Source organism: Pseudorasbora parva, chromosome 18 (assembly GCF_024679245.1).
Source record: "Pseudorasbora parva isolate DD20220531a chromosome 18, ASM2467924v1, whole genome shotgun sequence".
Taxonomy (NCBI): Eukaryota; Metazoa; Chordata; class Actinopteri; order Cypriniformes; family Gobionidae; genus Pseudorasbora; species Pseudorasbora parva.
The window spans coordinates 41313444-41339180 of record NC_090189.1 but is presented as its reverse complement, the minus strand read 5'-3'; the positions used below and the strand labels follow the sequence as shown (position 1 = coordinate 41339180).

The 25737-nt window shown below is 37.3% G+C and overlaps 1 protein-coding gene and 1 long non-coding RNA gene across 4 annotated transcripts in view; both read right to left on the bottom strand.

The window, feature by feature from the left end:
• Positions 1-25737, bottom strand: part of fstl4 (follistatin-like 4) — a 385930-nt gene that overhangs the window by 231955 nt on the left and 128238 nt on the right. The gene's annotated exons all lie outside the window — the stretch shown is intronic.
• LOC137047169 (uncharacterized) lies at positions 9193-14441 on the bottom strand. Its single transcript, XR_010899160.1, has 4 exons — positions 14304-14441; positions 13951-13992; positions 11726-11790; positions 9193-9444 (listed from the first exon to the last, which is right to left on the bottom strand). It is a non-coding gene; the product is annotated as an uncharacterized lncRNA (long non-coding RNA).

Below are 25737 nucleotides of genomic sequence, written 5' to 3'. Positions count from 1 at the left end.
TATTATTTTATTTTGACCTCTAGCAATTTTGGTTTTAGAAATAATAGGTAACAGAGTTTCTTCGGAGTGACATTAAGGGGGAACTCACATTAAGAAATATTTTTTTCTCCACGCATGTAGAATATTTTTGAATGAAAGATCAAAAGGGTAAACAATGCAGATTTATTTTCAAGGGTGCCAATATTAGTGGAGAGCACTGAAAGTCGACTCGTGAGGCGTTATGAATCACCTGAAGCAGAACGAAAGCGCTCAAATCTCTCTCCAGTACGCAAGTCAAAGTACCATGTCCTGCGAGAACCAATGGCATTTGGCATCAGCGATGTGAAACCTGCTGGAATTGTGTTTGTGGAGACAAATGACCTTATGATATTTTTATGGTATAGCTCAGAACTGATTATGAACTGTTGTGAATGAAAACGCCGCTTTTTGAGTACCATATGCTAAATGACAGCTCACAGTTTGTAAACAATGACAATTTTGTTAAATGGTGTTCTGTCCATCCGATAAACAGCGGTACGCATGGATAAAATAAATGAGGAATTGGTCTTGAAGTACAGCACACATGCAAAGTGCTGTCACACAATTCCAGCTGTAGTAGGTAAAGTTAACCCAGAAACCACCACGAGTATCTAAAACAAGCCCAGAATTATTCTATATCTGCTCGCTCTATCCAATTAAGAGGAGAGAGAGAGTTGGTTCACCTGAGCCAGACTCACATTTGCTCATAAATTATTCATCGTCTTAATACTAGCGAAACTACTACAAACAGCCCAAACCATACGCACGTCTGTGTTGTTATTTTTGTTTCACTGTCGTTCACACAGGACTCGTTCCTTCTCTACATCATTTTGAATTTTTGCAGTAGACACATGAGCTAGACAGCCATATTTAAATCACCATAAAAACGGACAACTCTCGTTTTGTTTTTAATAGATTGTTGCAGTATTTATTGTAAATTATTCTCTTTTCTGATGATGTGTTTACTGATACGAGGGTGGGGCAAACCATCCAATCAATTTGCCATGGACAAAATCAAGCCCTGCCATACTTTTGTTCTTATTCTAGAAATGTTTCAGTCTGAATGATGAATGCTGACTTTAATTGTTGCCAGTGCTGGTCAGTCAAGCTGTTTACATTGAAGCAGCAACAGTAAAACAACCCTTAGTGCACTATTTCTCCTCATGTGTCAGACATTTTGTAGTGGTGTACGAAAACACATCACCTAGTACACTGATTCAATCCCATTACGCACTACAATAAGAAGTGTGTAACTACTAGAAAATGCTCATAAGGCACTGTTAGGGTCTTGTCGATTGATGCCCTTCTAAGCGACATCACACTCTGAATGCAATGGCCAACTTGTCCTGCCTAATAAAAGGCTGAAACTGAATATGCATAGTGGTGCAGTCCTAAAGCAACAAATGAAGACGCTGGTAATTGCCTGTCAAATGCAGAAATGAACAAAGTGACACAATGAAAGGTAGGCTGTTCTGTCGCGTGTGCATCTGGGCAGTGCGCTCAGCTGCTCGATTTGCATATCTGTGAGGTGTTAGAAGACAGCCATGAAACCCTGTAATAACACAAATATAGGCTGCATGTCTTCAGGGAGATATAATGAGGCTCATGCCATATCGACATATAAGTAACAATGACTTTATTCCACTATGTAGCGCATCTCTGACATGCTGTCATCACGACTCTCCGTTCCTCAGGGTGGATAAAAGAATGGGAAGTGTGTTTGAGAAACTGAATATTGCTTCAGATCAACCGTTCACAGCCTCACCAAACATCAGTCATTATTCACTTGTGATGTTCTCCTCCACTAAAGCTCTAAAATCTCATTTGCATATTCAGATATAACATCAGGATGTAAAAGTAAAAAGGTTTCAGTAAAAGAAGACCCAAGCTATGTTAAATTACAGCAAAATTCAAGAGATATTTAGAAAGCACACGCTTGTTATTGTTGATGAAATAACCCTGTGTCATATCTACCAAGCTCCCCAATATATTGCTGACAAGTTTAACACCCCCTAACCTAAATAAAACCCAACTTTGTGTCACTGTGGTAACTATTCAGAAAAAAATCAGCGTTATTTCTTGCATACAGGCCTGGTGTGGCCAACTCTGACAGATTTAGCTAAAAAAAATTGACACTCTTGAAAGTTTTACTGAATACTGTCTTGTCTTGGTAATTAAATACATATAATCATTTGAACTTAGATTTGTCTTTCTGAATGGGTGCATGATGATGCTGTATGGTATTGAAGTATTCTTTATACTGTGTTGCACTGCAATGCACCATTCAATTTTACATGTTCATGACCTGTTTAAACTTTGAAGGTCTACATACAGCAAAATTTTGTCTTGCATTTCTGGAACTAAAACTAAATGTCTTTTCCATTGCAACACATAGGTCATGATCCAACAGCGGCTAAGGCCTACTACAGTAGCCACGCCCCAAACTCTCAGTCTGCTACAGTAGCCACGCCCCAAACTCTCAGTCTGCTACAGTAGCCACGCCCCCAACTCTCAGTCTGCTACAGTAGCCACGCCCCAAACTCGCAGTCTGCTACAGTAGCCACACCCCAAACTCTTAGCCTGCTACAGTAGCCACGCCCCAAACTCTCAGCCTGCAACAGTAGTCACACCCCAAACTCTCAGCCTGCTACAGTAGCCACACCCCAAACTCTCAGCCTGCTACAGTAGCCACACCCCAAACTCTCAGCCTGCTACAGTAGTCACACCCCAAACTCTCAGTCTGCTACAGCAGCCACTCCCCAAACTCTCAGTCTGCTACAGCAGCCACTCCCCAAACTCTCAGTCTGCTACAGTAGCCACGCCCCAAACTCTCAGCCTGCAACAGTAGTCACACCCCAAACTCTCAATCTGCTACAGTAGCCACACCCCAAACTCTCAGCCTGCTACAGTAGCCACACCCCAAACTCTCAGCCTGCTACAGTAGTCACACCCCAAACTCTCAGTCTGCTACAGTAGCCACACCCCAAACTCTCAGCCTGCTACAGTAGTCACACCCCAAACTCTCAGTCTGCTACAGTAGTCACACCCCAAACTCTCAGCCTGCTACAGTAGCCACGCCCCAAACTCTCAGCCTGCTACAGTAGCAATGCCCCAAACTCTCAGCCTGCTACAGTAGCCACACCCCAAACTCTCAGCCTGCTACAGTAGCCACGCCCCAAACTCTCAGTCTGCTACAGTAGTCACACCCCAAACTCTCAGTCTGCTACAGTAGCCACGCCCCAAACTCTCAGTCTGCTACAGTAGCCACGCCCCAAACTCTCAGTCTGCTACAGTAGTCACACCCCAAACTCTCAGCCTGCTACAGTAGCCACACCCCAAACTCTCAGCCTGCTACAGTAGTCACACCCCAAACTCTCAGCCTGCTACAGTAGTCACACCCCAAACTCTCAGCCTGCTACAGTAGCCACGCCCCCAAACTCTCAGCCTGCTACAGTAGCCACACCCCAAACTCTCAGTCTGCTACAATAGCCACACCCCAAACTCTCAGTCTGCAACAGAAGCCACGCCCCAAACTCTCAATCTGCTACAGTAGCCACGCCCCAAACACTCAGCCTGCTACAGTAGCCACGCCCCAAACTCTCAGCCTGCTACAGTAGCAACGCCCCAAACTCTCAGCCTGCTACAGTAGCCACACCCCAAACTCTCAGCCTGCTACAGTAGCCACGCCCCAAACTCTCAGCCTGCTACAGTAGCAACGCCCCAAACTCTCTGTCTGCTACAGTAGCCACGCCCCAAATTGTCAGTCTGCTACAGTAGCCACGCCCCAAATTGTCAGTCTGCTACAGTAGCCACGCCCCAAACTCTCAGTCTGCTACAGTAGCCACACCCCAAACTCTCAGTCTGCTACAGTAGCCACACCCCAAACTCTCAGTCTGCTACAGTAGCCACGCCCCAAATTGTCAGTCTGCTACAGTAGCCACGCCCCAAATTGTCAGTCTGCTACAGTAGCCACACACTTGGGCTTCATTAATTTTGAAAAATTACCGCTCCGCTTCACATTGCCCACTGGAATTGTAACTGGTTTTGCCCGATCACGATTGGTTGCTGTAACGTTATTATACATGGCAAACTGGCTTTGGTGAACTATGTAATATTTTAAAATATTTAATACAGAGGTTTTTAATTAAATCACCACATTAGCTTTGATTATTGTTGAAAAAATTTTTGGTTTATTTTTTCCCCATAAAGCCACAGACACTGAAATAATCATTTATGTCTCGAGAGCTGCTTCCGAACAGATTGTGGAAAATCAGCCGGTAAAACACACACAACCCATAGCAACGCGTCATGGCAACGCCTCACACCGACTGATGAGAAAAAATGAACAGAATTTTTTCCGACTTTTCGGAGCCATCGCTCATACACATTGTCATATTATAAGTCACCTTTATTTTGTTTTAATGACCACAAATATTATCATTGCTATTCGTCTGAGCGGGGCACTTTTGATTAATTTTGAAAAAGGGCAGGGCACGAGCACCCAAAACCCCCCGCACGTGCCTGAGGTATAATAATCGTGAACAGCCATTCACAACCCAAGCACAGGCTCCACTCTTCACCATGATAGAAACCAAAACAGATATATCTGCATAAATGAATGAACGAAGAAATAAGTAAATACAAAAAACAAACCTTTAATGATACTATTATACCTAAAAAGATAGGAATGGCTTTATGTTGCTGCTCTTGGTATTGATAACATGTCAGACATGCACAGGCATTACACTCGCTCTGTTTACTGAGTCATGTAACCCGACGTGACAGTCTCTGATTAATATTTCCACTGCCCCAGAGATATGCAAATACAGTGTGTCCTCTGCAGGATGACATAGTGCTGCGAAGGACTTCAACACAGCCATGACTTATGATCCGCTTGCTCCCGGAAAAGGGCCAAATGTGATTACGTTTTTCAGCTTATGAAGTAGGCATCGGTTAAGAAAATCGACTGTACATTCTGCATTAAGGGTCCTAGCACCGATTTGATCCGTTTCGCTTCTTGTTATTCCTCTGAGCGGGAGGGTAAAACTTAGATAAGAGTCTCAGCTCTATGTCACGGCCTGCCACCAACAGATAACCGGCCCATTAAATAGCAGAGGTTTTTAAATACCAGTGTGCCATCATTTAAAATTAGTTTAAAAGGTACTTATTTTCCGAGAACGCTCATTATAAACCGCTCTGGTGCTGTTTGTGCGTAATGCATCAACTCACTGAAGTGACAAAGCATCTTTCCCTTATTGAATTAAACATAACCGCTTAATGGACTGTCGTGAAAACATTCAGCTGTCTTCTGGTTCAGAGCATATCTACTGTATCGCCGTCTTCTGTCCTCCACTCACTGTAAGTTTGAATCCTCTCACAAACATAATTTGTTATCTTGAGAAACATTCTGTACTCTTAAAGTGACGGTCTAAAAATACAAAGTGAGAAATGACTTCTGAATATGGCTAGTCAGCTTGTGTTTTCTTCTCCTTCCCAGAGTTTACTTACTTAGGTGCTAACAAGAGACGGATATTCATGCAACATATTTAGCTCAATATATTTACCATCGACTGTGCCTGCTAAACTGCTCATTATTTCTGAGAGTTCATATGAGAGTAATGACCTGCAGCTCTTATCTGAAGATCTTAAATCATAATCAAAACTGATTCTGAATAAACCGAGAAATGCTACTGTGAGACTAATTACTCAAGAGTTGTTTAATTGTACTAGTCCTCTTGTAATAAAAGGTACTTGAAATACATTCAACCAACAACATGTGACCCTGGAGCACTTGAGCAGTGCTGCGTCTCACAGGTATATCTGCGGCGAGAGCCAACAATACATTGTATGGGTCAAAATGATCCATTTATGCCAAAAAACATTAGGATATTAAGTAAAGATCATGTTCCATCAATATATATTTTTTAATTTCCTACCGCAAATATTTCATAAATGTATTATTAGTAGCAATGTGCATTGCTAATAATTTAAGGAGGTTTTCTCAATATTTAGATTTTTTTACACCCTCAGATTCCAGATTTCCAAATAGTTGTATCTCAACCAAATATTGTCCTGTCCTACCAAACCATACATCAATCAAAAGCTTTAATTTAAAAAAAATCTATATTTAAATATAATAATACGAATACTACTACTACTACTACTACTAATAATAATAATAATAATAAATACATTTTATTTATAATGAGCTTTTCTAATACCTAAAGCACTACAAACAATAACAATTACAATAAATAAAGTACAAAAATAATGAAGTACAAAATAATTATACAATAACAGTACAACACAATGGAATACAGTTAATAAAAATCCCTATATAGGCAAATTTAAAAAGATGACTTTTTAACAGCTTAAAAATACGCTTTAATCTACATCGAGGCTGCTGAAGAGTGAGATTGACCCTTTATTATGACTGGTTGTTGTGGTCCAGGCTCACATTTTTTTCATGCATTTATATTATACTGTATAAATCCAGGGGACCAATATACACAACTTAATTAAATGCATGGTTACAAGATACAATTTAAATGTTTCTATTTAATTCATCATTTTAAGTTGCAAACATTATTTTGATGAGTTATGTTGGTAAGGATGTATACACTTATTACAGTAATTACAATAACTGGGTGATAAACTGATACTAATCTACCACCCTCTGGTGCTCTTCAGGTCTTTTTTTTTGACCTACATTTTTTAAATGTTGTCTTTTTTAGAATGTTTTACTTCATCAGAATGGTATGGGATTTGGTAAAGGTTTTGGCACTTGCTGTGCGAACACAGAAATAAGTGATTCTAAAAGTTGATATGGTCAAAAATGAGTGCATTGGAGATTAATGGGAGGCGATTTCATCTAGTGGAAGCGTTTGGTACTGCAGCCAAACAAAATCTGACTCAAAGCTCATTTTGTGAGATATCTGGAACACAACTCATTTAGATTTATGGATTTAATTTGCTTGCAATTTTAGAAAAAAAACAAAAAAACAAACAAGGTTTTTGAAAATATATATATTCACACTAAAACTTTTTGTGCACTTTTCATAACAATAAACGTACAATTCTGTCACTTTTTTCACTTCAGCAATAATCTGCCAAGTGTCTTCTTTGAAAAGAGATCAAACTTCAGTCTGAGCTCTAAAGCATTCAAGATTTACCAGTTTAAGATTGGAAATTTCATCTATGGGTCTATGCTCAAAAAGTGAACACATGGATCATTACTGCATAAATATTATTTAGTTCCATAAAATCTACTAAAAATACAAAATATTAAACAAAACAACTATTGAACTAACATAAAGTCCATTCATTTCATTGAAATAAGTAAAAAAAAAAATCATCCTTGAGCGTCACATGAAGAGCACCAGGGTAGTTCTCTTATATTAGCCAGCACTTTATTCCTACACTGTAAAAAAAAATCTCGTAAAAAAATGGTAAATGACTGGCAGCTACGGCTGCCAAACAAAAACCGTAAAATTAAAGTAAAATATCTTAATTCAAATAAAATGCAAAAACAATAATTTTACAGAAATTTTCATTAAAAGATTTATTGAAAAACAACGTTATTTTACAGATTTTTTCCTTGTTTAAATTAAGGTGTTTTACCTTTTTTTTACGGTTTTTGTTTGGCAGCCGCTGCTGCCAGTCAATTACCATTTTTTTATGATTGTTTTTTTACAGTTTAAAACTGTTATTTCACGGGCATTTACCAGATTATTACAATCAAACTCTTTCAATAAAATGACGGCACTGATAGTTCTACAGAGAATTACTGTTATTTTACAGGAATTTACCAGATTGTTACAACCAAACTCTTTCAATAAAATGACGGCACTGATAATTCTACAGAGAATTACTGTTATTTTACAGGCATTTACCAGATTATTACAGTCAAACTCTTTCAATAAAATGACGGCGCTGATAGTTCTACACAGAATTACTGTAATTTTACAGGCATTTACCAGATTATTACTGTCAAACTCTTTCAATAAAATGACGGCGCTGATAGTTCTACAGAAAATTACTGTTATTTTACAGGCATTTACCAGATTATTACAGTCAAACTCTTTCAATAAAATGACGGCGCTGATAGTTCTACAGAAAATTACTGTTATTTTACAAGCATTTTCCAGATTATTACAGTCAAACTCTTTCAATAAAATGACGGTAATGGTAGTTCTACAGAAAATTACTGTTATTTTACAAGCATTTTCCAGATTATTACAGTCAAACTCTTTCAATAAAATGCAAAGACGTGATAAAGATTTAAAATTAAGAATTTTATTTTGGCAGATAAAATAAGTCTGAAAACAGTATAAAAAGAATTCAAATCAACTCAAACTCTGATTTGCAGCATTTGTTTACACAATTTAATAGTGTTTAAATTATGTAAAACAATCTAAATAAAATGGAATGATTCCATCATTAAATTATTGATATTGATATAAATAAAATACAACATTTAAACTACTTCAGTAATTAACAATAGTTTTATCAAATTCTCAAACTTTAGGATTATGGCTATACAAGACTGTGTAACACTTTACAAAATGTACAACGTTTATTAAAATTATACAGCATTTATTTATTAAATGTTAAAGGGTTAGTGAAAATAATGTAACTTATTCCTCACCCTCATGCCGTTCCACACCCATAAGACCTTCGTTCATCTTTGGAACACAAATTAAGATATTTGTGTTGAATCCGATGGCTCAGTGAGGCCTCCATAACCAGCAATGACATTTCCTCTCTCAAGATCCATTAATGTACTAAAAACATATTTAAATCGGTTCATGTGAGTACAGTGGTTCAATATTAATATTATAAAATGACGAGAATATTTTTGGTGCTCCAAAAAAAACGAAATAACGACTTATATAGTGATGCCCGATTTCAAAACAAGAAGCTTTGGAGCATTATAGATCAGTGTGTCAAATCAGCAGTTCGGAGAGCCAAAGTCACATGATTTCAGCAGTTTGGTGGTTTTACACGCGATCAGCGTGTCAAGCTTCTGAAGCTTCAGGAAGCAGTTTTGAAATCGGTCAGTTTTTTTTGGCACACAAAAAATATTCTTGTCATTTTATAATATTAATATTGAACCACTGTACACACATGAACTAATTTAAATATGTTTTTAGTACATTAATGGATCTTGAGAAACGAAATGTCATTGCTGGCTATGCAAGCCTCACTGAGCCATCGGATTTCAACACAAATGAGGGGGGTACAATCCACAAACCGTCTCTAACTCGAGATATCTGATTACAAATATAACAGTCTTTTATTCAGAATTCTAACAAGCGTTTTAAGAAGTAACAAAAAAAAAAAAGATCCATGATTTGTTACCAGAAGATAAAGCAGATAAAGAACAATCCTTCAAAATACCAGTAATCAGCAGGGTCCTTGGTGCATCTGGGAAGAAAAAAAGAACACTATGATTCTCTGAAAAGTCTTAAAAAAAAAAAAAAAAAGATTTTTAATAAATGTTTTTTTTTTTTTTTTTTTACTTTAAACAAGCTCAATTTAATGTAATTAAAGTTTTCTTTTTGTCTTCTGTTTCATCTGGTAGGGTCTGGTAGCTGAGGGTCTTTCCCTCAATATTTTTAAGGGAATTAAATATAGGATTAATGACGGCATATTTTTTAACTAACTAAAAAGACATGAAAATACTTGAGATGGTTTACCACCCAAAAATGGAAATTCTGTCATCGTTAACTCATCCTCATGTCGTTTCAAACCTGTATAATTATTTCTTGATATATTTTGAGGAATGTTGGCAACCAAACTGCTTTCCTTTGTATGGAGAAAAAAAAAAAAACACTGAAAAAAAATTGATCAAAATAAAGAAAGTCATGCATGTTTGGAACAACATGAGGGTGAGTAAGTGATTGATAGACTTTTAATTTTGGTGTCAACAATCCCTTCAGTTTGTGTGTAGAATTTCCTGCAGAGTGTAGCTCTAAACATCTGCCTGGAATGTTCTGGTAGTCCTGAAAACCTTGATTAGGTGGTTCAGATGAGTTTAATTAGGCAAATTCAATTAAAAAATGACAAGGTTTTTAAAAAATATATATGCTTTATAAGGGGACGTTTACACAACGCGTTTTGGACATTCATTTACACAACAATGGAGTTCTGGTGGCCTGAAAACACAATGTTTTTGAAAACAATACCGTTATCTCTGTGTAAACTTAATGGTGATGGACACACATGCGCATTACGTTTAGTTTATAGGTATGCGTGTTTGAATGCATATGTGCGCAGACAAGGTAGGTCTGCGCACATATGCATTCTTTACCAATGAAATTGCCAAATCACTTGTCTAGAATGTATTAATACAGAGTTCTTTAGTTGTTTTCGTAGAATTGTGCAAACAGGGATTTTTCAATAAATTATTGTCATTTGTATAACATTTTTTTAACAAACACGTCAGTATACACATCATGACAATAATCCAAGAGAATTGTGAAGCTCACATGATAAGATAACTTATTATTATTATGTAGTTTCTGAAGCATGCTTTAGTATAATGCAAGTTTATATTCAGATTTATTTTTCTAAGCACATTTTACCAATTCAAATCCAAAATTATAAGTGATATATTTTTTTTAAGAAAGGCTCGGAGTGAAAAATGTCTTGTATTCAGGTGTGCATCATTATTACACAGGTTTTCATTTAAAAAAAAGGATTTAACTTAGACTGGAACGTCCTTTTTTAAATACCCATGAGAAAGATGCAATACTAGAAATTGCACAATTAAGGCATGCCCATTGGACAGCAAAACATCGATTCAGCAGGGTCATAAAAAAACAGGTGAAGAAATAAATTAACTTCTAAAACAAATATGAATTAAGGTGAATTAGTTGTGAACCATCAGGAACCCTTTAGTCTCCAGAACCACAGGACCAGACACCACCAGAACTGCAACCTACATAGTCTCCAGAAAGTGCAAGGTGTCAGGATATCAGAGACTTTTAAGAACCCTGAAATATGACCCCCACTTAATAAGAATCACAAGAGTCACTCTCAATCTGTCTATTATGTATGTCTTCATGTTTGATTCTTATTAAATGGTGTTTTTTAGGATTCTTTACCTAACTGAAGTGTCTGAGATCCTGACACCTTGCACTTCAGGAGACTCCAGGTAGGTTGCAGTTCTGGAAAATCGGCCTGTTTTTGTATGACCCTGCTGAATCAATAAGCATTTTGCTGTCCAATGGTCACACCTTAATTTTGATTATTGCATTAGTATTGCATCATTCCATTTTAATAATTTTTGACTCTTCAGTCTGAGTTAAATCTCTTTTTTAGCCCATTTTACCTTTTAGCCTTTTTCACTTTCAGCCTTCTTTAATTATACATCCCTTATAAATGATTTAATAAATTAATAGTAGTTATCAAGATTAATATGGTGTGGAATCAGACTGTAAAAAAGATGGACAACAAGTCAGTTTTTAGGACTTGTGTGGCACACTTGTGTGAAATGGGTAAAATGTGCTTGGAAAAAAATAAGATCAGAATATCACCTTGTGTAATTATGCACACACTGTAGGCCTATATGGACTCACAAAGATGAATCACTTTTCCAACAATCTGTGGAAAGCTGGGATGGCATGATGAAGGGAAAATAGAGCATTTTGGAGTGCATTATACCTTTATGGTCTATGGTTTTATATACTGCATTGATACTTACTAGTGATGTACTTGTTTCTCTGTTGGTACCTGTTCTGCCCTGTAAACATTGTTCCGATGCTTGATCTAAAGAAAAGGAAAATAAAATAAAAAAAAGTTAAAATGAGCTTTATCTACTTTTAAAGTTTTATCATTAGCAGTTATCACAGTTGGAAAAGGAAATGTCAAAAATACTTGGAAAGAAACAGGCAGTCAAACATAATTTTAATCTCTCAAAGACAAGCACAAGCTTCATCATATTTTTATGTTGCTAAAAAAAAAAAAAAAATTATACATACATACATACATATACATATATATACATATATATATATATATATATATATATATAAAAGAAAGCCGTACACACCGTGTATACTATATATATATATATATATATATATATATATATATATATATATATATATATATATATATATATATATATATATATATATATATATATATATATATATATAGTGAAAATTGAAGTGAGCAGCAAGTAACCATTTTGTCCTCAGAGTTGATGTGTTAGAAGCCGGAAAAATGGGCAAGCGTAAGGATTTGAGCGAGTTTGACAAGGGCCAAATTGTGATGGCTAGACGACTGGGTCAGAGCATCTCCAAAACTGCAGCTCTTGTGGGCTGTTCCCGGTCTGCAGTGGTCAGTATCTATCAAAAGTGCTCCAAGGAAGGAACAGTGGAGAACCGGCCACAGGCTCATGGCACAGGCTCATTGATGCACGTGGGGAGCGAAGGCTGGCCCGTGTGGTCCGATCAAACAGACGAGCTACTGGAGCTCAAACTGCTCCAGAAGTTAATGCTGGTTCTGATAGAAAGGTGTCAGAATACACAGAGCATCGCAGTTTGTTGCGTATGGGCGGCATAGCCGCTGACCAGTCAGGGTGCCCATGCTGACCCCTGACCCCGCCGAAAGCACCAACAGTGGCACGTGAGCATCAGAACTGGACCACGGAGCAATGGAAGAAGGTGGCCTGGTCTGAGGAATCACGTGTTCTTTTACATCACGTGGATGGCCAGGTGTGTCGCTTACCTGGGAAACACATGGCACCAGAAGAAGGCGAGCCGGCGGAGGCAGTGTGATGCTTTGGGCAATGTTCTACTGGGAAACCTTGGGGCCTGCCATCCATGTGGATGTTACTTTAACACGTCCCACCTACCTAAGCATTGTTGCAGACTATTTTACACCCTTTCATGGAAACCCTTTCCTTGGTGGCTGTGGTCTCTTTCAGCAGGATAATGTGCCCTGCCACAAAGCGAAGTGGTTCAGGAATGGTTTGAGGAGCACAGCAACGGGTTTGAGGTGTTGACTTGGCCTCCAAACTCCCCAAATCTCAATGGCAAATCAGCATATTTTAATTATGTGACACTGAAGACTGGAGTAATGATGCCATGCAATGTGCTTATTTCGAAGTTCAGAAAATTCAAAGTTAATGATTTTAACCAGAATTCATAATAATACTAAATAACTGAACAACATCCTTGAATATTTTGTGGGAGTGACACCCCTAGTGTAACAAATCTTAGCGGCCAGCATGATGTAATAGTCATAGAGAATAGGGATTCATATTCAGGTTGTGCCAGAGGCACTATGTGCATTTTTATATTTGAATGGAGGGGTTTAAAGGGATAGTTCACCCAGAAATGAAAATTAGCCCATAATTTACTCACCCTCAAATCATCCTAGGAAGTATATGATTCTTCTTCCAGACGAATACAATTATATTACAAAAGAAAAAGAATGTCATATACACCTAGGATGATTTGAGGGTGAGTAAATGATGGGCTAATTTTCATTTTTGGGTGAACTATCCCTTTAACACTTATAATTTGGCAACTCTGGGTTCATTGGGGGTCATTCCTATGTTCCCCACGTTTATATGGCACATAAGGGAAACATGACTATGATCCCCAAAAGATATAAAGTATGCTCTAATGACTCCAAGATTGGAAACAAGACCCTAAAAACATAGCTCACCCAAAAATGAGAATTCTCTTATCATTTACTCACACATGTTGTCTAAACCTGAATTAACATTACATGTGAAACGTTACTTCTGTTTTCATGTGTTGTCTCCCACACGAATGACCTTCATATCTTCAACAAATGAAATTAAATATTAACATAACGACAAACTTCCAATAAAATGACTAACGTTACTACTGTGCATATCAGTAACGTTATCAATTCACTGTCTTCGTGTTAGTATTACAATAACGTACTTACCACCCCTGAAGATCGTGAGGCTGGATTTTCTTCCCAAAATTTCTGGTTCATGAGGGAAACAAACACACAACAATATTAGCTATTTAACTTACTTACTAACAGAGGTATTTTCAAAAGTCAGTTCACTCAATCCAAAGCTTCTATATTGATTTTTTTTTATCTCAAACCTAGCTTATAATATTAACACATGCAAACAACGACAATAACGATAGCTGGTAGTTAATGATTACAGTATGTAACTTACTAATGTCGTTATTGGGGTAATCGCGATTTGATTATCACTTAAACATTTATATCTTGATGTAACAGAAGATTTTAAAAAATAAAAATAAAACTAACGTTAGTTAACTTACCTTCTGCAGTTCCAATATGTCCGTTACGTTGGTAAAAGTTGCCCATATGAATTTTTTTCTTGTTTGTCCTCCATTAACATCCCGCAACTTAAATTCGCCCAAAATATAAAACATTTTTTAAAAAAATAACCAATGTAGGAATCCATGTAAAACCGAACAGAACCGAAGTTAGCTACTGCATTACAGATGCCCGAGCAGTAACGTTAACGTTAGCAGCGCACACACTCACTCTACAACAAACGTATAATTCAAATTTGACCTGTAAAAGGCGCGCGCATTTGTCATTGGCCAGTATACCGGATGACAGTCAGAATAACCAATCATGCTCAAAGCAATACAGAGAGAAAATGAATTAATGAATTGTTTAAATTGTGTGTGTATATATATATATATATATATATATATATATATATATATATATATATATATATATATATATATATATATATATATATATATATATATACATAAATATACATACATACATATATATATATATATATATATATATATATATATATATATATATATATATATATATATATATATATATATATATATATATATATATATATATACCAACCCCTACTCTGCTAAACACATACAGCGTAAACACTGCATATGTATTAATTTCAATTTCTGCATCTTGGTGGCATTACAGTTACATTCATGTGACCTATAATGACCCTTTTACATTTGTACAAATTACTGACCTTTCCTTTAGAAATAATCTTGCCTATTGTCAACTTTCATTTTCCCTTTTACTGTGTGGCACTATAACATAACTTGTTGATTTAGGGTGGATGCTCTGTCCAAAGCAACACTTGTTTGCTAATATTGCCATAATTCCATACAAGTTACACCATACACAGATGAGGCTTTATGACCACCTTCCTAATATTGTGTTGGTCCCCCTTTTGCTGCTAAAACAGCCCTGACCCCTAAGATGTTAGCAGCAGATCCTTTAAGTCCTGTAAGTTGCGAGGCAGGGCCACCATGGATCAGACTTGTTTGTTCAGCACATCCCACAGATGCTCGATTGGATTGAGATCTGGGGAATTTTGAGGCCAAGACAACACCTCTGCTTTGTGTCAGGAGCATTATCTGCTGGAAGAGCCACAGCCACAGCCACCAGGAAATACCGTTTTCCATCAAAGGGTGTACACGGTCTACAACAATGCTTAGGTAGGTGGGACGTGTTAAAGGAACATCCAAATGGATGGCAGGACCCAAGGTTCCCCAGCAGAACATTGCCCAAAGCATCACACTGCCTCCGCCGGCTCGCCTTCTTCCCATAGTGCATCCTGGGGCCATGTGTTCCTCAGGTAAGCCACGCACACGCACCCGGCCATCCACGTGATGTAAAAGCACATATGATTCATCAGGATTCGTGCTTTGTGGTCCAATTCTGATGCTCATGTGCAAATCATGGCGAAAAAAGGCCATCATTTACCCACCAAACCTGTACAAGTTTCTTTTTCTGTTTGTTATGAAGAATGTTGGTAACCAGACAGCTGACTGTCATCGACTACTGTTATGGAGGTCAGTTTGAAGTCAGTTAGCTGTCTGGTTACCAACATTCTTCATAACAGCTTCTGTGTTCAAACAGAAAAAGAAACTTGTACATGTTTGATGGGTAAATAATGACAATTATTTTATTTTTTTTGGTGAACCATCCCTTTTAACTCCCGAATTTAATAGAAGAATGCTTTATTTTCAAATGTGTTTTTTTTCCAAGGTTTTGACAAAAATAAACGTGTTTAACTATCATTTGTTTTTCCTGATACTTATTTTACTTTTGTCAGAATTCTTGGCTTTCTTCATCTAGGCCAGAGTTGAATTTGTATATAATTTAAGAAAACAGAAAAAATACCATAATATAGTGATTTTCTCATAAATATTTGATTTACTGTTATTTGTCATTAATGATTTAATACTAAAACTTGCAGTCAAAATATTAATTTACAGATATTGTTTGTAATTTTACATTAATGTTTATCAAATTTATGAAAACAGAGATCTACTCTATAAATAAGTCATTTTCCTGTATAAAAAATAAGAATTACTGTTATTTGTCATTAATGATATAGTCCTTAAAATAATAGTCAAGTTGTTAATTTACAGATATTGTTTGTAATTTTACATGAATTTTATGTAATTTATGAAAATAGAAAAAATTACTGCATAAATAATAAGGTAATTTCCTGTATTAAAAACTGAGAATTACTGTAATTTGTCATGAACGATATGATCCTTAAAATAATGGTTGAGTTGTTAATTTACAGATATTAATTGTAATTTTACATGCATTTGTATGTAATTTATGAAAACAGAAAAATACTATATAAAAAATACAGTATTTTTTCTGTATAGAAAAATAAGAATTACTGTCATTTGACATTAATGATATAGTCCTTAAAATAATAGTCAAGTTGTTAATTTACAGATATTGTTTGTAATTTTGCATGAATTTTTATGTAATTTATGAAAATAGAAACAAATACTGTAAAAATAAGGTAATTTCCTGTATAAAAAAACTGAGAATTACTGTAATTTGTCATGAATGATATATTCATTAAAATAAGGGTCAAGTTGTTAATTTACAAATATTATTTATAATTTTACATGCATTTGTACGTAATTTATGAAAACAGAAAAATATTATTTAAAAAATACAGTAATTTTCTTGTATAAAAAATAAGAATTACTGTAATTTGTCATTAATGATATAATCCTTAAAATAATGGTCAAGTTGTTAATTTACAGATATTGTTTGTAATTTTACATAGTTTTAAACATAATTAAAAATTACAAAAAAATACTGTAAAAAATTTAGAGTTATTTTCTGTAATTTTAGGATTTTTTTTTACAGTGTAGCTAAATATGTTGTACACACACTGTGAATTAAAATGCAACCGTTGTGTTCACAAAATAATGTTGATTGACTCAAAGATGCAGTAAGCGATTTCTGAGAAACAAATAAAAATGTAGTAGTATTTGAATAAAGGGTGAATATGTCAATTTTCCTAGGCTGGACTATGTGTTTGTGTTTATGCAAAAAATGACAGTGTGTTCCTCTAACTGACTGAACATAATTTCATTAGAAGCAAACTGTTGCGTCATTTTTGTTTTTGTTGATGCAGAACATCCGTTCTCCATTGCAGTCGTGTCCTCAAAGGCATTAAAGATCCTGAATGCTTAAATGCCTGAAGATTCTCATCCCTACTCACAAGCTCAACGTCAGCCATCATAATTCAACATTATGATTTGTTTCTGATGGCCTGCTGATTTTGGTTTCTGAATTTTATGGACTGCGAGCCGTGAAAACTTTATTGGACCTAGGAATAATATAATTACACACCTCTGGAGAGTTATTCTGCAGTAATCTGACAGTGACGTATGACAGATACTGCACAGTAATATCAGTGTGTTGCTCTGAATGTTGAAGAGCTTCACTGGCTCTTTCTGAAGTCAAGCTGAAGCCTGCGCAGCAGAACATTTACGTCGATGTACTAATATAAATAAAATGAATAAATACAACAAAATAACCCCCTATTCTCTGGACCATTTTGGTGGATTTGAGACTAGTTTTGGCTTTCCTTAAACCACATATAGTGGAATAAATGCTCTATATTGTGTCATTTTGCAGGAAACCCTTTCATGGTTTTCATTACAATTAAAATTACATATTCAATTACATCTACAATTATCAACATTACGATAGGGGTTTGTGTGTGTGTGTGTGTGCGTGTGTGTGGGGTTAATAAATAAATAAGCTGTATGTGTAAACTATATTTCAAAGTTATTCATATCAGCAGAAAAAGAGATTCTTAGCTTTCCGGTTCTATCTGCAGACACTGTAAGGTTTCAGGAGTCACAAGCACATTTAAATATGGAAGTGAATCCCCTAAATGATCGTGTGTGTGTGTGTGTGTGTGTGTGTGTGTGTGTGTGTATGTGTGTGTGTGTACAGAACACAACTCTACAATCCAATGATTGACTCTGTTGTAACCATAGCAACAATCTGGTGTATCTGCTATTTTTACTTATCTTCTGCACTTGCAGAACGCGCTCTTGCAGTGTTGCCATGTCCTCGTATTATCAGTGTTTTGGGGATTGTTTATGGAGTTGGTTTCTGGAGTGAATAAAGTAAGCAGGTGTAACTGCTCTGTTCTCTGCGCTGTGTTGTGTTGTTGGAAAGAAGGAACCGGACAGCATTCACAGTTTTGCTGATCTTTAGGTCTGATTAAGAACACATAAAAACAGCCACTTAATGCAATTGTGAGACATCCCTTGTTTCCTAAAATTAATATGTACACCCTTCACCATGTTTAGTTAAAACAAATTTAACTAAATGACAAAAATAACCACACAGATGAGTAAAATAGTAACATACATAAATTGGAGTAAAAATATGAGTATAAAAGCAACAATTAAAATAAAGATTAAAAAAAGATTAACAAAAGCCCAAAAATAATCTCACCTCTCTACCGCATTACCAATGAACAGAGGAAGAGGAGGGGCCAGAACAGGAAATAACTGACTCTTCATGTCATCGCAAATAAAGGGGGAAGCACTCACTTTTGAATAAGGCAGTTATATGTATATCAGGTATATACTGTATATATATATATATATATATATATATATATATATATATATATATATATATATATATATATATATATATATATATATATATATTAGGGCCGGGACTTTAATGCGTTAATTAAGATGAATTAATTACGGGACTTTAACCCGTTAATTAATTACGCAAAAAAAAAAAATAATTTTAACCACACTTATTTTTGCATCACGGAACGTTTTTCAATGAATGAGTTTCGACGGACCGATTATACTGGAACACCAACTAGCGTTTCACGAGTCACGACAACAACAAACCACAGTGAACATGAGCGGAGAAGCTGATGAGACCGCTTTGCTTGGCCCCGTGGATGGGACATTTCGTTTTAAAAAATGGAAGGATGGAAGCGTCGACAAGAGCATGGATGTGTGCAAGCTATACAACAAGGAATTAGCGTATCACCGCAGCACATCGAGCCTCAAATACCAAAAATATGCTTTTGCTACACTTAATGGCAAACATTGCACTGCTGGACTGACGTAAAGAAACAATATTTTGTTGATTAAGCTTATGTGTTCAGTCATTATTCAATGGTATACTAAAAATACATGTGAAAAATTACTTCTCATTGTTCCAGGTCAAATATTTATATGCAATTAAAATGCGATTCATTTTGATTAATTAATTACAAAGCTATATATATATATATATATATATATATATATAAAACAACTTTGGGTGAATTCTTCTAAACTATATATACAATTAACAGGAAAAATTTTGTACCTGGTGCCAACCACAATATTTTGGTCTTGTTTTCAATATAAAGTATTTGGTTGTATCTCGGTTTATTATGAGCTTATTCACAGTTTTTTTTTTTTTTAGCAAGATCTGGCAACACGAATGTGCTGAGGCTTGTCCCTCTTTCCCTGTTATTTATTGCATCCGTGTTAGCGCACTCCCTCCTACACCGGAGAAAATGTTTTGAATCCCGCTCGGAGTAGGCTGAGTACGACCGGTTACTTTTGGTGCAGTGACCCGGATGGGAGTGAGGTTTAGGGGGGGATTCTGTAATTGGAGATACATTTTGCATGAAAAAAATAATTTAAAAAAATCACTCACAGAAATGATTTCCAGTATCTTATTGAAAACATAACATTTTAATAATTCAGTGTTTTCCAAACACATTAATGTTTCTTTGTTCTTTTAACGAAAAAGTAATTTTTCCTTTTGATATTTACAAAATAGCTCTTGGTGCCAGATCTTATCAGTGAGAGGAAGTGACATCATCCCCTGTATCTCACATAGTTGTGGGAGTTAATTACACCAATTAAAGCCAAAGTACAGCACAAAAACAGAGTTGACGCAAGATTTATGGACACACATTTGTATAAAATAAAAGTTATTTTTTTAAAAATGATGTTGTAGAATTAGAAAAAAATACTATTTGGGGCTTTTTAAACTAAACTTTGCCAAAAGAAAAGTGAAATAGAATATTTTGATTAAACAAAGATACATACTGGGGGAAAAAATACACTTGACTAATTCAGAGAACAGGAAATCATGATTTCCAGATATATATGACACTTTTTACAGAAAATATTATATTGTTATGGTCTGTAACATGTGATCCATGAGAAGTAATTACAATTATTAAAAGTTTAACTATTTGGGGGAAAAAATTACTTTGGACACCAAATGTCCTTGCAATTATAGATAAAGAACTAAAAGGTGAATTGATCTGCAGTGTGTGCGTGGCCTTTATGATGGTAGTAAGAAGGTCTCTGGGAAGCTGTTGTAGTTAGTTTCATCAGAGCATGTTACGGAGCCGTTTGGTTGTGTGTTACGTTGTAATGTGAATGTGACCAAAGTGATTGCTTTATTAGTTCAGGGCTGGGGACCATCCCTCCGTTTTCAAGAACCCTCAATTCATTACGGACGGCCATGCGTGAGCCAGGCGAAGTGCTGCGCCTTATCGAATTCCCTTCCAATTAGTGCAGAAACGAAGCAGAAGGCTCCATAATGGGCTCGGCCTTGCGATAGCATGTATTTCGCAGCAGTGACAAACCTCTCGTCGTGATTTCAGGCTAATGAATCCTGGCGGTTCAGCTGCTGAATGTGGCAGATTTGATTGTGGATTGTTTCTGCCACAAAAGGGGTCTCTCTCGCAAGCGTTCTCATGTCTTTCTTCTTGAGTGACCTTTTCGGCATGCTGCCTGCGGCATGTTATTTATTTATGATTTGTGTGGAAGCCAAAAGGCTGTCAGCCCGCCCTGTTATCGTTTGGTCATCCACTCAAGTGGCTGGGTGGTTGGGTAGAAGCGTGGCGTTCAGAAACTGGGGCAGTCTGATTAATGTCAGCCTTTGGAAGGGAGACACACAGACATGACAACAAAGAGGCCTCTCCGGAAGGGAGGAAACTGAGATAATGCGCCGCGATACGCTGACGCGCGCACATGAGAAGGTATCATGATGCCAGCCGCGGAAGGAAAAATCAAACATGCCATTGCGCGTTTTGTTAAGTTTAGTCCGAAGCCAGTGAATAATTAGTCCCAGAGGGGAAATCAGCACCTCGTTTGCATATTTTTGACAGACTAGAGATGTTGTCTGTCTGCAAACACAAAGGATAGGAAACTTATTCTCCAAAATGATTTTTGCAAAGCTTTTGATCTGCTATACTTTTTACCCGGTGTAACTCCAGTAAGACTTCTTTTGCAAACGTAGCTCAAATCTGAATCAACACACATTAAAGCAGCTCCTTTAACATTGCACCCCTACACACTAAAAACTAAAGGGATAATTTAGTCTTAAACAAGAATTCTGGTGTTACTCACTCACTCACTCGCTCACTCGCTCACTCGCTCACTCGCTCACTCGCTCACTCGCTCACTCGCTCACTCACTCACTCACTCACTCACTCACTCGCTCACTCACTCACTCGCTCACTCACTCGCTCGCTCACTCGCTCACTCGCTCACTCGCTCGCTCACTCACTCGCTCACTCACTCACTCACTCGCATGCTCACTCGCATGTTCACTCGCATGCTCACTCGCATGCTCACTCACTCGCATGCTCACTCACTCACTCACTCACTCACTCACTCACTCACTCACTCACTCACTCACTCACTCACTCACTCACTCACTCACTCACTCACTCACTCACTCACTCACTCACTCACTCACTCACTCGCTCGCTCGCTCGCTCGCTCACTCGCTCGCTCGCTCACTCGCTCACTCACTCGCTCGCTCACTCGCTCACTCGCTCACTCGCTCACTCGCTCACTCGCTCACTCGCTCGCTCACTCACTCGCTCACTCGCATGCTCACTCGCATGCTCACTCGCATGCTCACTCACTCACTCACACTCACTCACTCGCATGCTCACTCGCATGCTCACTCGCATGCTCACTCGCATGCTCACTCACTCACTCACTCACTCGCATGCTCACTCACTCACTCACTCACTCACTCGCATGCTCACTCACTCACTCACTCACTCACTCGCATGCTCACTCACTCACTCACTCACTCACTCGCATGCTCACTCGCATGCTCACTCACTCACTCACTCACTCACTCGCATGCTCACTCGCATGCTCACTCACTCACTCACTCACTCGCATGCTCACTCACTCACTCACTCACTCACTCGCATGCTCACTCACTCACTCACTCACTCACTCGCATGCTCACTCACTCACTCACTCACTCGCATGCTCACTCACTCGCTCATTCGCTCACTCGCTCTCAGACTCGCTCGCACGCTCCCACGCTCCCACGCTCACACGCTCACACGCTCACACGCAGACTCGCGCGCACTCACACACTCGCTCGCGCGCACGCTCACACGCTCACGTAGACTCGCGCAGACTCGCGCGCACTCGCGCAAACTCGCGCGCACGCTCACACGCTCACATGCTCACACACACACTCACTCACACACTCACTCACACACTCACTCACACACACACACACTCACACACTCACTCACACACTCACTCACACACTCACTCACACACTCACTCACACACTCACTCACTCTCACACTCACACTCACACTCACTCTCACACTCACACTCACACTCACACTCACACTCACACTCACACTCACACTCACTCTCACTCTCACTCTCACTCTCACACTCACACTCACTCTCACACTCACACTCACTCTCACACTCACTCTCACACTCACACTCACTCACACTCACACTCACACTCACACTCACACTCACTCACACTCACTCACACTCACTCTCACACTCACTCTCACACTCACTCTCACACTCACACTCACTCTCACACTCACACTCACACTCACACTCACACTCACACTCACACTCACTCTCACTCTCACTCTCACTCTCACTCTCACTCTCACTCTCACACTCACTCTCACACTCACTCACACACTCACTCACACACTCACTCACACACTCACTCACACACTCACTCACTCACACACTCACACACTCACACACTCACTCACACACTCACTCACACACTCACTCACACACACACTCACTCACACACTCACTCACTCACACACACACACACTCTCACACTCACTCTCACACTCACTCTCACACTCACAATCACACTCACTCTCACACTCACTCTCACACTCACTCTCTCACACACTCACTCACACACTCACTCACACACACACACACACACTCACACACTCACACACTCACACACTCACTCACACACTCACACACTCACTCACACACTCACTCACACACTCACTCACACACTCACTCACACACACACTCACTCACTCACTCACTCACTCACTCACTCACTCACTCACTCACTCACTCACTCACTCACACACACACACACTCTCACACTCTCACACTCACTCTCACACTCTCACTCAATAATGTATCGTGTTAATGTTAAGTTAGCACACCTGCAAACTCAGAAGAGGTTAAAGGTGATGTTTATGAACGATTGTTGTAAGCGGGTCTGAGGATTACTTTTTGTGATTTTAACATGTAACCATTCTGGTGCTCTCCGACACGAAAGTTAAGGGAAAATACTAAATTTGCAACGTTAAAAATAAAAACACATTTGTTCACATTAGGGCTGTGCATTGACACAGATTTTAGATTTTGATCCACAAGCTCAATTATCAGGTATAGTACATAATTTCCTCAAACAAAAAAATATATCATCTAATGCTGTAAAAACTATACAGGGAGCCCAGTTTATACTTCATTATAATATCAAAGGTTCAAATGAATTGATGTGTGGCTTTAAATTACACATAAGGGCAGTTTTATAATAACTTTATAATGACACTTATGTTTCTACTTATTTCTTTAACCTTAATATTTAAATAGTTGGATTTATGCAAACATACATTATTGAAGAACAGGCAAAAATACAATGATTATGCAATATAGTGCATATATTTAGCAAAATGCTCTTATTTAAGCTAATTTTTATAGCTGACTACCAAGTTTTTGAACATTGAAGGGTTTTTCTGAGGTAAATGTGATGTCATGTGGCTTAATTAATGTCCTCATTAAAACCACCCATTGTCAAAACTGTAGCATATTTGTAATAATTTAAGTAATTATTACAAAAATAATATACTGAATGTAATGTTCTAACTTAATTAATGGTTCAAGTGTACTCATGAATGTGCTGACAAGCATTTATGGTAAAATATGTCCATTGAAAATTATATGTAACGTATTTAAATATGCAATTTAATACTTAACTTCAATAACTTTACACATGCTTTAGTATTAATCGACACATCAAATTAAGTGTATTTCTTTAAAGCATGACATAATATTATTAAAACATAATTATTTAAGGTGTACTGTAAAGTTAAAAGATTCCAGAGTGCACGTTTTAAGAAATATAGTCATGCAAGTGTTCACTTAAGTAGCCTTTTATTTCATTACATCTTTTATAATATATATTTTTAAACTACACTAATTGCACATTCAATTTAATTACCCCATCAGATAAAAGAAAGGCATCATTCATTCAAAATGGCAAAGGGTCTATTTTTGTGTGTACCTTCAAAATAACAGCAAAACATTGTACTTTTGTAAAATAAAGAAAACACTTGGCGCCTCAGTCCCTATGAACTTCTTCCTGAAGCCACAAATGAACCAAAACTCAGCAGAGACTGCTGCCAACATGTCACACAGACATAAAAAAAAATATATCTATATAAACATTGAAGTGCCTACTTTTAAGTGTCTATGTATTTCTTTATTTCTTTTTTGATGTTAAATGCATTATATAGTAAGTCACTTTGGAATGCAAATCTTAGCTCATTTCAGATGATATGGCACATTGGTAACGTTAGACGTGTTAGTTTGCTAGCTATGGTAGCTCTCATACAATACTTTTGTTCAAATAAAATGGCCACAATGATGTGCAAAGGTTATTTCTGATTTGGCAATGTCAAAGCATGCTCTGCAATCAATACAGAAAACAAATCATTACTGCAGTACAGCACAACAAGCAGAGACACATAAGTGGACAGCATCTAATGCATACATTCAACAACCCTAATAAGTTGGCAAAAAACTATCAAACCAAAACACACTTGTGTGTGCTAATGTGACTAGCAAAGAGACTATACACTTGCATATACACTTTTAACCAAAATGCAGCATATATAACTGTAATATTTAAGGTATAATTTATCATAAAGTTTCTCATCCCATAACCACAGGCTTTACTGCAAAACTACAACAAAACAGAAACTCGTATAAATCTCAACATAAGAGAAGATTAATTAGATCCTTAAGATCCCTGAAGCCCAAAGTATGTTTTTTTCCTCAACTGCCACACTCACAGTTGGGCACTGCTTTC